Source organism: Stegodyphus dumicola, chromosome 5 (assembly GCF_044657685.1).
Source record: "Stegodyphus dumicola isolate Sdum_Otavi_A_Nest chromosome 5, ASM4465768v1".
NCBI classification, from domain to species: domain Eukaryota; kingdom Metazoa; phylum Arthropoda; class Arachnida; order Araneae; family Eresidae; genus Stegodyphus; species Stegodyphus dumicola.
In genome coordinates, this window is record NC_140772.1 from 225,546,193 (window position 1) to 225,561,467 (window position 15,275).

Genomic DNA, 15,275 nt, shown 5'->3' on the forward strand with positions numbered 1-15,275 from the left:
AGAAGAAATTAAATAATGAAAAATCTGCTTAAATGTATGTAAATTTATCGCATTGTGATAAAACAACTGTACATAGAGCTATCGAATTTTGAATGGCGTAATCCTACCGCGAATAGGGGGCATGTGGAAGCCTAAATTTGAAATTTGGAATTTGTTTTATTATCGATTTCATATTTTGTAAAACTTTAACGAATTTTTGATTAACAATTTCAAAGATTTCAAAGCGAGCCATGGCAACGCTGTACAGAAAAAAAAAAAAAAAAAAATTATCTGCAGCGCGCGAGACCCTGTATCGGAAATTCTAATGATATGCTCAATATAAAACTATTTTGCGATACTGCTCTTGAACTGAATTTTATGGTTTAATTGCGAAGAACGTGATATTTAATAAATAAAGGTAACAGACAAAATGTTAAAATAACGCCCCTTTGGACGTAGTTTAAAATCTGAAACCTTTCAGATTTTTGTTTTTATTTTTATTTATTATTATTATTATTATTATTTTTATTATTTTTATTTTATTTATTTCAATTATTTAAAAAAATGTTTAAAGAATGTTCTTCATTCCTTCTTACAGTGCATTTGTAGCCTGATAATAATTAATGGCAAGGAGTACCAACTTGTCTCAATTCTTCCCCGTCCCCTTTTAAATTATCATATTCTCAAGAAAAAATAGTCTTTTACTTCCTTGCACGAAGGAAAGGAAGCGTTGGAATCGCTAAAAATTTCGGTTATCAAATTCCAACGAAGATACCTATTTCGACCGCTCTCGAATCCATTTGAATGACGTTTTTTCGTGACATCTGTACGTACGGATAGAATAAAGGACTAATTTCTTTTTTCAAAACTGATTATAAAATTTATTTAAAATGGATTCAAAAGAAATTTTTTTCTTGACGTCTCTACGTACGTATGTGTGTATCTCGCATAACTCAAAGACGACAAGCAGTAGAACGTTGAAGTTTGTATATGAGACTGCTATAACATGTAGTTGGGTACCTCCGTTTTTCTTCTGTTTCCCGGTTTCGTGATAGTGTTTTTATTCTTATATGTTGCTAAATTATGCATTTTTTTGTCTAAATGCGATTGAATTATGTTGTTCTCATGTTCCGCTTAAGGTTTTTATGATTTCAGTTAATCTGCATGCAATAGCTGAAGTATCAACTACTTAAAGGTTTAAGTGGTGAGTTAAGTCTAACGACACCGCCATTTGTTTACATTTGGAATTCTTAGTAGAACAGTGAGTTAAGTCAGTTGGTACATCAAACTCAGTGTCTTTTTGGCCCTGTGGGATCAAGCTTCAGTTTTGTGCACCGAACATTTTGTCTTCGTGCCCACTGGGTGAACTGCTTGTTTTCGTGCAGAAACTCTAATTTTAATTGCAAAAGAAAATTTTGAGCTGTTTTGAACTGTATTTGGTGCTTTAGGTTTTTCTGTACTTGACAATTTTTACTTGCAGATGCTTTGAGTTTTTATGTATTTTTGCCTTGTCGCCAAGTGAGAACTGAATTGATTGAATGAGAAATATATATCTAATGAAATTCGAGGAAATATGTTTAAATGAAGTGCAGCAAGAAAATTCGGCTGTACATGTGGTGTCAGCCGAATGTCATGTGTCATGTAAGTCATGTGGTGTGCACATCAAATTATATTATTAAGTTTATGCACCCAGTTACATTTTTAAAGGATGAAAAAGAAAAAATAATAAGAAAAATTCGATGGAAGTGGCAAATAACAATTCCACACCTTTTAAAAAAAACAAAGGGATGGAAATATGTGCTTTTGATTTAAAAAGCTTAATTTACGATGTATTTGGTTAGATCTGTGTTCTACGAAGAATGAGTAGGCCCGATGTACAAAAATAAATGGCGTTAAACAAGAAAAGTCTTCATCGAGTTCACATGTGTCCTTGAAATACAGAGCACTAAAATCCAGCAAGAATTGAATGCTCTTGGGATGGATTCCCAATGACAGTATGATTGATTTTTGAAGCTTTCTGCCCACAGAAATCCTTATGTCTTTACAAGAACACAGATTATTTTATTAACCGTTAGTAATATTGAAATAAAAAAAAAAAAGTCTGAAAGCTTTCAGATTTTATATTACGCACAAAAGTTGTTTTTTTTTTTTTTTTTTTTTTTTTTTTTTTTTTTTTTTTTTTTAAGTTTTGACATTATTTGAGCTTACACCCCTTTGCTAAAAATATTTAAAAACAGCATTTCTTTAGAACTTCCAATAGACAGTCTCGTGCGCTAGAAAAATGTTTTATTCCATACAATGTGCTGCCACTGTTTGCTTTAAAATCGTCGAGTTTCTAAATCAAAAATTTTTTTAAAGTTAAAAAAATATTAAATAGATAAAAAACAAAATTAAAATTAAAGATTCGGGCTTTCGGGTGCCCATATTCCGGGTGGAGGACTACGTTATTCGGAATTTGATGTTTCGTTGTTTTTTACAATGAGAGATTTAAGCACAGATTACACAGATTCAAGCAGATTCTTCATTATTTAATTTTATTAAATATAATAGAGGGCGATAATATTTGGTGGCAACAGTTTGAGAAAAGATTCAGACTTTTATAGTGATTCGACGCAAAATGCCGTTTCTGGACTCATAGCCCTTCTGGATTAAAGCCCCTTTGGGCTAATAATCTTCAAGCTTCCAGTAATAATGAAGAATATATATTTTACTGATAAACTCCCTATTCGCCAGATTTTGCCTATCGCAGAATATTTTCTGTTCTCTAATGCGTAATCTTACACTAAAGATGTTGATAATGTTACAAATTTTAGAAAAACGTAACATGAGAATGAAGAGCATTCCAAAGATTATCCTTTACAAAAATTTTCATATAATTCAGCATTAAGTTCGACCACCCAGAGTGGTGTATTTAACAATGTGCCATATTCGTCCGATGCGTTAAAAATACAGGATAAACGGATATTATTTTATTGTCAAAAGCACCACCAGCTTCATTCTCTGCCTGGGACACGAAAACCTCTTCGTTTACCTCCGGTTAGAAGAAACGTACGTAACAGGTTAAATAGCGCTTAGAATTTACTTTCTTGAAATATCGGTTTATTTGTTAATTCATTTCTAAAACTTCGTAAATGCAATATATATGCAATAATAGAAGTGTCACATCCCAGCCAGTATTTGACTCCTGATAACAAAGAAATATTCAACGGATAATCTATTTCATACAGAAATCTAAAAGCTTAATCTAAAAAGAAGAAGCTTAAAGATTACACGATCAAAAGAATGAATAACAAAATATACGAAAGAGTTTGAACGGCAATTGTAACTCCTAGACAATGTCACCATTTATAACGAGTTCTTAGACATGATAAAAATAACGCAAAAAGAATTCCCTTCTTACTTTTTCATTAGTTTTATATACAGCCATGACCTCAACAGTATCGAACTTCACTACTTTTATGGGCATGTGTTTATTTGACGTTACGTAAATACGTAAAACGATAACTGAAACATAATAATTCGGAAACTCGGAGTAACGTTTTACGCATATATTGTTTTATCTTTTGGGAAATGTATAATTTTTCAGAGAAATTATTAATATTTTTATCACTAAATATTACATTTTTCTTCTTGCATTTAAACTGATCTACAAAACTGATGAAGTTCTCTTTATTCCACTTGTTACTGAAATAAATTAATATGCTACTAAAATAGATTATTATATACACTCACTTCCAAAAGTTAAGCACAGAGTGGAAAACGCTAATTTCCAGAAGCCAATCAGAATTGAAGAGGATGCAATTCGCTGCAGAGGTACATGGAAGTATGCAAATATGTTAGATAACAACCAATCGCGCTTTTATGTCAAGAAATATGCAAAAAAGGCAGTCTTATAAGAAGCCAGCTTTATGAAGGGTTACGTTGATTGTAAGTATTGATAGAAGGTGAAAATTTTCGTACAATTTGTTTTCAAGACATACGTGTTTCTATGACTTCCAGAAGACGAATGGTCTCTAGCGTGCTGTGGGATGCATTGAAGCAAGACAGTCGATCACAGATGCTGCTCTTTTCTTCCGTGTTCATCATTCTGTAATTTCACGTTTATGGAAACAATTCCAAACCACACACGCAGTTGTCCGAAGGTCGTAGCCGGTCGCCCAAGGGTTACAACCCCCGCGGAAGATCGATATATTGCTATTGTAGCCAAGCGGAATCGCAGAGCGACCTCCATACGTGTGACATCTATGGTTACAGCGTCCATTGGTAAGGTAATATCTGCAGCTACTCTACGCCGAAGATTACATATGAGTGGACTGTACGCCCGGGTACCTATGACTTCCAGAAGACGAATAAAAGATTCTGAGCTCTGGCGTGCTTTGGGATGCATTGAAGCAGGACAGTCGATCACAGATGCAGCTCTTTTCTTCCGTGTTCATCATTCTGTAATTTCACGTTTATAGAAACAATTCCAAACCACAAACGCAGTTGTCCAAAAGCCTGTAGCCGGTCGCCCAAGGGTTACAACCCCCGCGGAAGATCGATATATTGCTATTGTAGCCAAGCGGAATCGCAGAGCGACCTCCACACGTGTGACATCTATGGTTACAGCGTCCATTGGTAAGGCAATATCTGCAGCTACTATACGCCGAAGATTACACACGAGTGGACTGTACGCCCGGGTACCTCGAGTTTGTGTTCCTCTATCCGTCCAATCAAGAGGGGCTTGATGGTGACGGGAACATGTCAACTGGAATGTGTCTGACTGGGGCAATATCATGTTTACTGATGAGTTAAGATTTGCTCTGGAGCCAGATGACAAGCGTACGTTGCAACAGTTGGCCTTACTTTTCTTTTAATGGATGATAACGCACGTCCCCATAAAGCTGACGCCGTCGATGACTACCTGGAGAGTGAAGGGATTGCGCGTGGCCAACATATTTACCCGACCTTAATCCCATTGAAAATCTTTGGGATGCTCTCGGCCTTGCTGTATCTTCACGTTTCCCACCTCCAGCCACTCTTATTGAGCTGGAAACTGCTCTACAAGAAGAATGGCGATTGCTTAATTCTGCGGCGGTTGACCACCTAACTGAAAGCATGGTCACAAGGCATAAATTTTGTATATAGATGAGGAAGGATCACATACCCTATTAATGTCCTTTTTTTTTTCCTTTTATGCTGTTTATTTTCACTTTATACATAATTCTGTTTAAGTCTCCAGTATGTCATTATCTGATAACTTACAAAAATTTCATTTCTGTATATAATTATTGATTTTGTTTTATGCATATATGCTACTTTCCTGTCGAATTTCGTGTCAATCAAAGCAGTATTTGTTGATTTTTTTTTGCATTTTACACCTTCGTGCTTAACTTTTGGAAGTGAGTGTATATAAAAAAAACCTGAAAGCTTTCAAATTTTATATTACGCCCAAAGGGGCCTTTTTTTTAACGTTTTGTGTGTTACCTTTATTTATTAAATGCATTTTCGCACTTAAACCGTAAAATTCAAACAACAAAATTAAACAAACATTAATTAAACAAAATTAAACAAATGTTCTTCGCACTTAAACCGTAAAGTTCAATTCAACAGCAATATCACAAAATATTTAATATCTTTAGAATTTTCGATACACAGTCTCGCGCGCTACAGATAAAAATGCTTTTTTTTTAATTTCCGGACAGTGTTGCCATTGCTCGCTTTGAAATCGTTGATTTAATAAATAATTTTATTTTAGTAGATTATTTAATATTCCATTTCCTCCTTTGAAAAAGTACTTAGATTTCTATTAAAATGAACTTACTTATTAGCATATTTAAAATGGAATTATTAAAAAGGAATAAATAAAGTGAAAATGTAAATAATAAACTAAGTAATTACCGTCATTGACCGGAAATTATTTTACTTTTCAAGGCCAACAAACTAACTTCGGATCAACAAACGGGAATCAATAATTAACATTAATAATTTTCTCAAGTAAGAAAATAAATTTCGCTCTTATAAGAATTCTATACTCCGATTAAAAATTGCATTTAAAACTTGACAGCACCGCCAATTTCTTCCTGATTTTTAACTAGCAATTTGAATAACTTAAACTCAGTCTTACTAAAAAGCTTTTTTTAGTTTTGATTCTTACTTGAGAAAAAGACGAAACACTTTCGCATTTATTAATTATTGTTTATTGATCAGAAGTTAGTTTATTCCCCTTGAAAAGTCAACTAATTTCTTATCAATGATAGTAATTACTCAGTGTGCTGGTTGCATTTTCACTTTTAACTAGCCCCCTTTAATAATTCCATTTTAAATATGCTAATGAATAAGTTCATTCCAATAGACTTCTAACTATTATTTCAAAGGAGATAATATATTAAATAATCTACTAGAAAATAAATTATATATTTGTAACGACAACTTAGTTTTGGAAGTACTGGTGTAAGAACGCTGAGATGTAGATGCGTAGAAATGCTGACTGCGAAGATACTTGATACTTAGAACGTCCGTGCATTTTGAAGAAAATGCAGTCGAGCCGAATTAAAATCCATATTTATTTAATTTCTCATTTGTGGCCACAATTCACTTAGCACTCCAATTATTAATTTTCTAACTCTCGAGCGTAAGCAAAAACAAAATTAAATTCAAGATCTCGATTTCCTTGAAGATGAGAATTTGAAATTCTTACTAAATTCATATCTTTTATTTACTATGTTCAAAAGTTATTGTCTATAGTGAGACCTCAATCACAAGAAGACTTCACAGAAGTAATCGTTTCCTGTTGGTGTTGTACAGTTATGCTTTTTGGAAGCAGGAGTACATGAACAATGATTCGACACAAAATGCATTTCCAAGATTAACAGTCGTTATGAGCTAAACGCCCATTTGAGCTAAGAAATAATTTTGGGTGATAAAATTAACAGGTAGTTAGACCGCTAATATTCACACTATCAAACATTATTTACAAATAATTAAATTATATAAAAAAATAAGGGTAAAAATAATGATGATTTCTTTAAACACGCTCTCATTGGGAAGTGGAGAAGACGTGCTTAAAATAATCTTAATTATTCTCATTATATCAAAACCTATATTTCGGAACTTATGCAAAACAAGTTAAAAATTTTTAAAACGGAAAATAATAATAATAATAATAATGAAAGCTTTCAGATTTTATATTACGCACAAAGGGGCCTTTTTTTAACGTTTTGTTACCTTTATTTATTAAATATCATGTTCTTCACATTTAAATCATAAAATTCAATTCAACAGCAAATATCACAAAATAGTTAAAAGAGCATATCTCTAGAATTCTCGATACACAATCTAGCGCTGGACATAAAGATTTTTTTTTCGTAGAGTGTTACCATTGTTCGCTTTGAAATTGTTGAGTTTCTTAATCAAAAACTCATAAATGCTTAACAAAATATGAAATAGCTTTACAAATGAATGCTTTACAAAATATGATTGCTTTGGGTACCATTGTTTATCAAAATGCGAGAAACATACATACATTTATGCAGATTCTTCATTATTTAATTTTTTTAAATATAATACAGGGCTCTAGTATTTGGTGGCAACAATTTAAAAAGTGATTCGCCGTTTATAGTGAATCAATGCAAAATGCCAAAACGAAATTAATAGCCCTTCTGGGCTAACACCCTTTGGGCTAAATTAAAAGTTCCCTAGTCTGGCATAACTTCTCTGGCTATAGATGTAACTGAATATATCTTTATCTACAACTTTTCACATCGTTTTCAGATTAAGGGCCGATCGTGAAGCATTTTCATCTAATTTCGTCACATTTTCTGAGATGAGTTTTTGTTCATTTTAGTGTACTTTTGCATAGATTAAGTTCTTAACTTTCGAACACACTCGTAAGCATTGTACAGTACATTTTTCATATTTTTCAGGCGGCAAAGATGCGTTTGAAAGTTTAAAAAAAATCGTTTCGAATTTGGACGACTTCTGCTTTTCAACAATACTTTGGTCTTCACCTTTCAGAAAAGCAATGGACAGCTCTGTACTTTAAGGTATATTTTAAAATTAAACAAATAATTCAAACTTTTATTTTCCATCAGTACTTTCAGCTATCCTTTTCCGGTAACTCTTATTACAAAAATACGCAAATTACCTCACATTAAAAGAAGACGCGATAGATAGCAATTTATTGATAGCCTTTTGATAGTTGTATATTGCTCCTCGATCATCACTTTATGCCTTGTTAACATACCAAAAAACAATGAGCTAGTGGAAGGGGTTGTCGAATTTACGTTGATAACTCATCTAAAATACATAGATTCAACAACGCAAGCACTTAGACATAAACTTGATGAGGGAGATCTGTCCATAAAATGTATCCTGTAAGTGAAAAGTCCTGAATATTAAGAAGTAAAATATATGGTCCTCCGCAGTCCCACTCACCGTTGCAGCCAACCCATCGCTGTGGTTATTAATTCCGCAGTCCCACTGAAGCCTCCGTAAGAGATAATAAACGTTCAAATGGAAGTCAGAACGGAAAATAATCAAGTCAACAGTTGACGAATAAGTAGAGGCACAAGGCACAAACAAATTTTAATCAGTCTATTTTAGCTGAAAACTAGTGAGTGATTCTTCATAATAACGACTTTGAGATTGTCAATATTTTCTATTTTTCATACCCTATATACAAGGTAATCTTGCATCAAAGCAAATTAATTATTTTAAGTTGCGCTTATTTCGAGTTGGAGCAATTATAAGTTACTACTCACCGTTGCAGCCAACCATCGCTGTGGTTATTAATTTCGTTTTGGGATTTTGCGTTGATTCACTTTAAACGGTGAATCACTTTTAAATTGTTGCCGCCAAATATTATCGCACTGCATTATATTTAAAGAAATTAAATAATGAAGAAGCTGCATGAATGTATGTATATTTCTCGCGTTGTGATAAAACAACGCTACCTTAGAGCCATCAAATTTTGAATAACGCACGTCTCCACCAGAATATGGGCAACTGGAAGCCCAAATGTGGAATCTGTTTTATTATCTATTTCATATTTTTAACGCATTTATGAGTTTTTGGTTAAGAAATTCGACGACTGCAAAGCAAGCAATGGCAACACTGTACAGGAAAAAAAAAAAAAAAAAATTATCACCAGCGCGCGAGACTGTCTCGGAAATTCTAAAGATATGCTCTTTTAAAATATTTGTTGATATTGCTGTTGAATTGAATTTTATAGTTTAAGTGTGAAGAACATGATATTTAATAAATAAAGGTAACATACAAAACGTTAAAAAAACGCACCTTTAAGCGTAATATAAAATCTGAAAGCTTTCAGACAATTTTTTTTTTCTCAAATTTTAGTTCTTAGAGCTTATATTAGCTTATTTTCACTTGATAAAAACAGTACATTACTGAATACGAATGCGACGTACCCCTTTGATTCGCGACGGATTCGAATTCATTACATATTTATTGCAAACAAAGAGATACGCTTCAAGTAATCTGTAATATAATGTTTTATTGAATTAAAGCAATGTTAAAATAAATTTCTACAAAAAATTTTGAAAATTTAACTACTTTTATATGAAACATAAATTAATAAATGACAAATTATTATTTATATCTGCATTGGAAGAAAGATTACAGTTTAAATGTTGCGACTCCATAAATATTCAACAATAGTGCCAGATGTTACTCAGCCCCAAGCAAAGATACTGTCTGAAGCTGCTGGGTCAAGGTTAAGAATCATCTCAATGATGACGGGAGAAGCTGCGGATCATCTGGATTATCACACGATACGGAGGGGCAAGCCTGTCCCGCTACCTTGCTAAAAAAGGAACCAAATGTTCTTTGTCATTCTTCGTTCTTTCATCAAAAATTTGATAGTACGGATTTAAGACTTAAATTCCTCCCAAGTCATTTCGTTCCACTCTCCCAAACGTTGCCTATGGTCGGTCATAGTTAACACCGACGTTTTTGTTAATATTTATTCACGTTTTTAGTTAATTAATTGATGAAATTTATTTATTTTTTAATATGTATATGTAAGATATCAAAGAATGAAGAAAAGTTTATTACCAAAACAATTTTAATTGCTACGGTCCTTGAAATTCTTAATTTTAATGAAATACATCCTCACCTCAAGGCTCCGTATTGTACGATGTTACATCTTTTGCCCATTCGCTTCCCAGAATTAAAACGAAGACTTTCCGAGCTTATAAATACTACTGCAGTTATTACGCGTCACGCTTTTGCTGCTTGCCCAGTCAAGAAAGTCACGTCTCTTCTTTAAGCTTCTTTTTCTATTATCTAAAATGCAAACTGCGTATATAGAAATGGTGGGGTGCGTTTAGTACCCGCAGTGTTGTACCAATTTAATCTAAACTATATTTCTGAATAACTGTTCCTGCCCAATATAAAAGGGGTGAAATGCAGAATCGCCAACTTATTTGGTGCTTTTTGTTTGGCGCTTTTTACTAGAGTAAGAAGAATTGGATTTTTTGGCAATTTTCTTTGACTTTTTAAGTAAAAAAAAAAAAAAAATGATGTGTACATGGAAAAAGTCAAGGGAGTGCGCAGTGCCGAGTTTGTGCAATTCTCTGATTTTTTTAAAGCGAAAATAGGTCGATGTGTAAATGGATACCCAGTTTGCGCAATTCTTAAAAACGCGCCAAGCAGTGGGTAATTCTTCATTTTCCCCGTAAAAGTGATGTTTGAATCATCCAGCCAGTTGTGATTTTCGCTCCAGTCACATCTAAGCCGCAGTTTTTCGCAGCCACGATTAAAAAGTGAATTGGTTTCATCTTCCGCGAAAACTACATCATTACATACATATTTCGGCCTAATTTCTAAGCCCACGTAACTACGAACTGTCGTAAACTGAAAATATAAAACTGACAGTTAATTACACATTTTAATTTTTGCACTTATCTCTGTAGAGACTGTTAAGTCTGCGATAAGCAGTAATTTGCTTTGAAAAATGATACGGTTAGCTTAAGTTAGTAGAATCATTAGAATTTTTCCAACGTCTGGAAACTGAAGAAGTCAGTAACCCCTCCTCGAGATTCGAATCCCAGACTTCCCGAATACGTGCCGAACGTATTTAAAGTCACACCACGAAGGCAATGCGGAAAGGAGGAAGAGAATTCCTAACATATTCCCTTTTTGAAAGGGTGACTAGGGATTAGGGGTAACACACGCTAAACTCCGGTTGTGTCGAATTATCTACCACCATCTTTTAGTTTGGATACCACTTTAGAATTTTTTTCGAAGTCAGGAAACAAAAAAATCCTTTGCAGGGGTTCGAACTCAGAACCTCCCGAATACACGTCCAGCGTGCTTCCAGTTAACTGCTACGGCATGCGAAAAGTCGGGAGAAACTACTTTATAAGTCGCTGAAAACTTTGAATATTTAATTAGTATTATAACAAAAACACAAAAACAAACAAAAATGTACGCGATTTTTATGTCTTAAGTCACCAAAGAAAAGAGAGCAAAAAAATGTACACGATTATTACGTCTAAAGTAACAAAAGTACAGCAATTTTCATTACTTTACATTGCAGTGATGATAACAATAATAATAATGATAACAATAATACTAGTAATAATAGATAACGGATTATTCGAAAGGAGATGGATGGACTCGCGGATGTGACAGCAAAATAACCGGAAAAAAAAAAAATCAGAAAAAAAAAATTGAATGTAAAAATTTGTAAATTTTGTCCAAACCAGAGCAACTGATGAAAACAAGCGCATTTCATATTCGAAATCAAATCGGCTCTGGGAAAATTAAAACAATTCCTGTGTTTTTTTGTTTTTTTTACTTACATATCAAAAATTTTTTAACTTACTATGTAATACCAATCTTTAAGAAAATTTAAAATGAAGGTATATATACCCTTATGTCATATCATCGACAGAGGAAAGGTCACAAGGATGAAAGAAGAGCAGCACTTAAAACTTCTCTTTAATTCATATTTTGGTATCAAAAGGCTACAAAATTAATCTTCCAAAAATTACGTCATTATGCGAGTAAATCTGAAAGGAATTCAATGAAATTAATATCCAGTTGAATTTTATATGTGAATTTTTCATAATCTTTATTTGAAAACTAAATTAATTGTGAAATTGCTCTTCATTTAAAATGAATAATTTTGTTCTATCCTTCTCTCATCTTCTTCTCCCCCCCCCCCGAAAAAAAAAGAAGACTAAAGATGCTTACACAGTTAAAAGAAAATTTATTTCTAAATCAAATTTTTGATTCTCTCTACCATTAATGATGAATGTCGACAATGGTATTTATAAAAGGCAACAAGATGACATCAATAATGCCATCAAGGAGCGCAATGAATTGTATATTATCCTGAGTTAGATAGGTGTATACGTTTCTGTAATAATTTTAAAAGTTACTATAATAATAAAAATTTCTTAACTACCACTTCATATCTTAAATGAGTTGTTAAGTAATAAGAAATTTATTTCAAATATATTAAATATTAACACACATTCAAATTACTTAAATAAAATACAAATTTATTTATTTTAATCTATAAAAAAATATTTAAAAAACAAAGAAAGCAATCCGGATTATTTATATAACATCTTTTGATGGATATTCAACTGGTAAATTTGTTATGTATGTAAAATTTATTATTTAAACACGCAAGTTTTGAATCAAGTTAACAGGTCTTTTCTATTCAGAATTATCTAAATGTATAATAGAAATTAAATTAAAATTCTGGTTAGTTTGCTTTTAGAAAAAGAGGAAATTTATTGTTAATATATTTAGAGTATGCGTAATACCACTCCTTGAAAAATAGATGAATATATTCGAAAAACGATTCATTTTTCCTGCTCCAGACCTATAGTTTCCCTTGATAGATATAATTAACTGCGATTTAATTTTGTTTAAATTTAACATACTTCGAACTGCATAATAATTTCGAATGTAATTTAGAAGCACTTTCAGCACTAGCCATAACGGAAGGAAGTAGCAAAAAATTGCGCTTACCCAATTAAAACTTGAAAATAAAATATTCTGTAGCAGAATACGATTTATAGAATATAGTAAGAAAAGATTCCACGGCACAAAGGACGACCACAGTTAACGACAGAGCAGTGGAATATAAACACACTCATTTTGACAGTACCAAAAAGCGCGTGACTCTTCCTGAAAAACTCTATCGAACTTCAGTCACTGATTTCAGAAACAGCCAGTTCGAATGCCACTACTATTCTGTCCGTCTGTCCCGTAATCAGTTTTGGGGTTTGGGGCGCGGGAGGGTTGCACTCAGCAGGGTTGCCATGTCGTAACCCGAAACCTTCGATCGCCAAGCTGAAATCAAGTGGACTGAAGGAATTTTAAGCGGGCGCCGAGATCTTGATGGAAACTGGAGATAACAATCTGGCCAATAGTGACTTCCGTTTCGGAAACGGCAGAAAGAATACTGTTATGTTATTGCTCGATTCAATAACAGCGCTCATGTTAAATGCTTAACACGGAAGTGTTCATTTTAACTGTAGTAGTCGTAGCTACGATTCTGTATCTGCAATCGGCTTAATCTATCTATCAGTCGCGAGCAATATTCGATCTGATTTTTATCATTTTTGCAAATTGTGCCTTGGTCTTGGTACGCTCGCTGGGAGCTGCGTGATGTGTTCATTTAAATCAAAACTAAAATACTAATAACAAACTAAAACTGGTTGGACACACTTAACGGGTCGGAACCGTTAATATGTGAACTGTACTTTCAAGACATTTAAATAGCAATCGCGATTACATAATTAAAAGTAAAAATAATACATAATAACAAAATTATATAATTACAAAGCCGAAAAAAAAGGAAAAAATCTTAGAAATAATATAATTTTAGTGAGCCTCATCAAAGGAAAATTCACGTCTATATTGTGATGGATTTAAATTTTGAAAACAATGTTTGTTTGATAGACAATAGACAACAATGGCGCGGGGTATCCAACAAAGTTCTAAAATAAATCTAAACGCCGCGTCTAAATTTCTATCTAAATCAACATTTAACTTAGTTTAAAAGGGAATTTATCAGAATACCAAAACAATTTAATCTAATCTAGCAGTAATTTGATATATCATCCGAAGCATTCAAGATGCATCAAACAAATCGAATGCAAGTTCTAAAGTTCAAACTGTTGCCATTTAGAGTTCTCTAAATCACTGCGCTCTAAATCATACTGATTTTCACGTTGCCATTCGCAAGCAAAGAAAAGTCTATTCAAACCGGAACAGTGTTTAATACAGTCAAATCTCAAGAATATGTTATGCTTGAAATTACTTATAAAACAGTACACTAAGAGCAGTGACGTCTGAAGCGCGGTAGTATAATCTTTAAGCTTAAGATATAATTTAATATAATCTTATCTTTGTAGAGTCATTAGGAATTTTTGAAATCAGGAGAGATGAAAAATGAGGAACGCCTTCACCGGTAATCAAACCACAGACCTCAGCATACGAATACGCGCTCAGCGTGCTGACCACTACACTACGAAGGCAGGCTAAGAAGGCGGGAGAAATACCTTAAATCTTTAAATTTTTTTCCTTAAATTAAAAGTTTCGAGTCTATTGAAAAATATTTTAATTACGTTCTTCCTTAGCCCCTCCTTCGACCTACTAGTAGACGAATAGATAAGATCGCTGAACCAAGGTAGGCTCTAACATTTTCGGCGTCCTTGGAGGCATTATTGACGCCCCATATAAATTAAACATATTACAAAGTCAAAGCAAAATGTACCTTTATTTAGTCGCATTTTTCAAAATTATTCAGCTGCCTCCTTCGAAACATTGTCAGCGTATGGTGACCGCCTATGCTTGGATCCAGCCTTGCTCTTAACACTGGTATTTCGACTCAGATTCCCGGCGAAAGGACTGACTGCTGCTTATGATTGAATCCATGTGTAACGTGAATATGAAGCAATTTCTTTAAGAAAGTGCACTGCGAATGCATTCTTTCCTTCAAACACATAATCCTAGTAGTACAAATACAAAACACAAAAATCTCATGTGACCACATGGTCAAACGCCAGCTCCATAATTTAAAGAACAACGAGATTAAGTATCACGTCCGGTTGATCGTTTATAAGCAAAATCTAAATTTTTGTTGCGATAAATAGAGAACGATCTGCAATATAAAATTTTGAATTTTACTTTATTCGGTATAATTGGCCACTTGTAAAAACTAGTTTTTCTAAATATATATCAACATAATCAAGTGCTTGCCCCTTTATTTCTTTTTATTAAAAGTTGTATTTTATTAGGTCCTTGAATAATGTATACTACTTTTACAGTCA

The 15,275-nt window shown here is 33.2% G+C and overlaps 1 protein-coding gene across 2 annotated transcripts in view; it reads right to left on the reverse strand.

The window, feature by feature from the left end:
* LOC118195725 (uncharacterized) overlaps window positions 1–13,191 on the reverse strand; it is a 217,067-nt gene extending 203,876 nt beyond the window's left edge. Inside the window, exon 1 of one of the 2 annotated variants that reach the window (XM_085817738.1) lies at window positions 12,967–13,191. The gene's annotated coding sequence lies outside the window, so the exon portion shown is untranslated. The remainder of the gene's footprint in view (window positions 1–12,966) is intronic. The other variant, XM_085817739.1, reaches the window with a different exon arrangement.
* Between the last annotated feature and the right edge of the window lie 2,084 nt (window positions 13,192–15,275).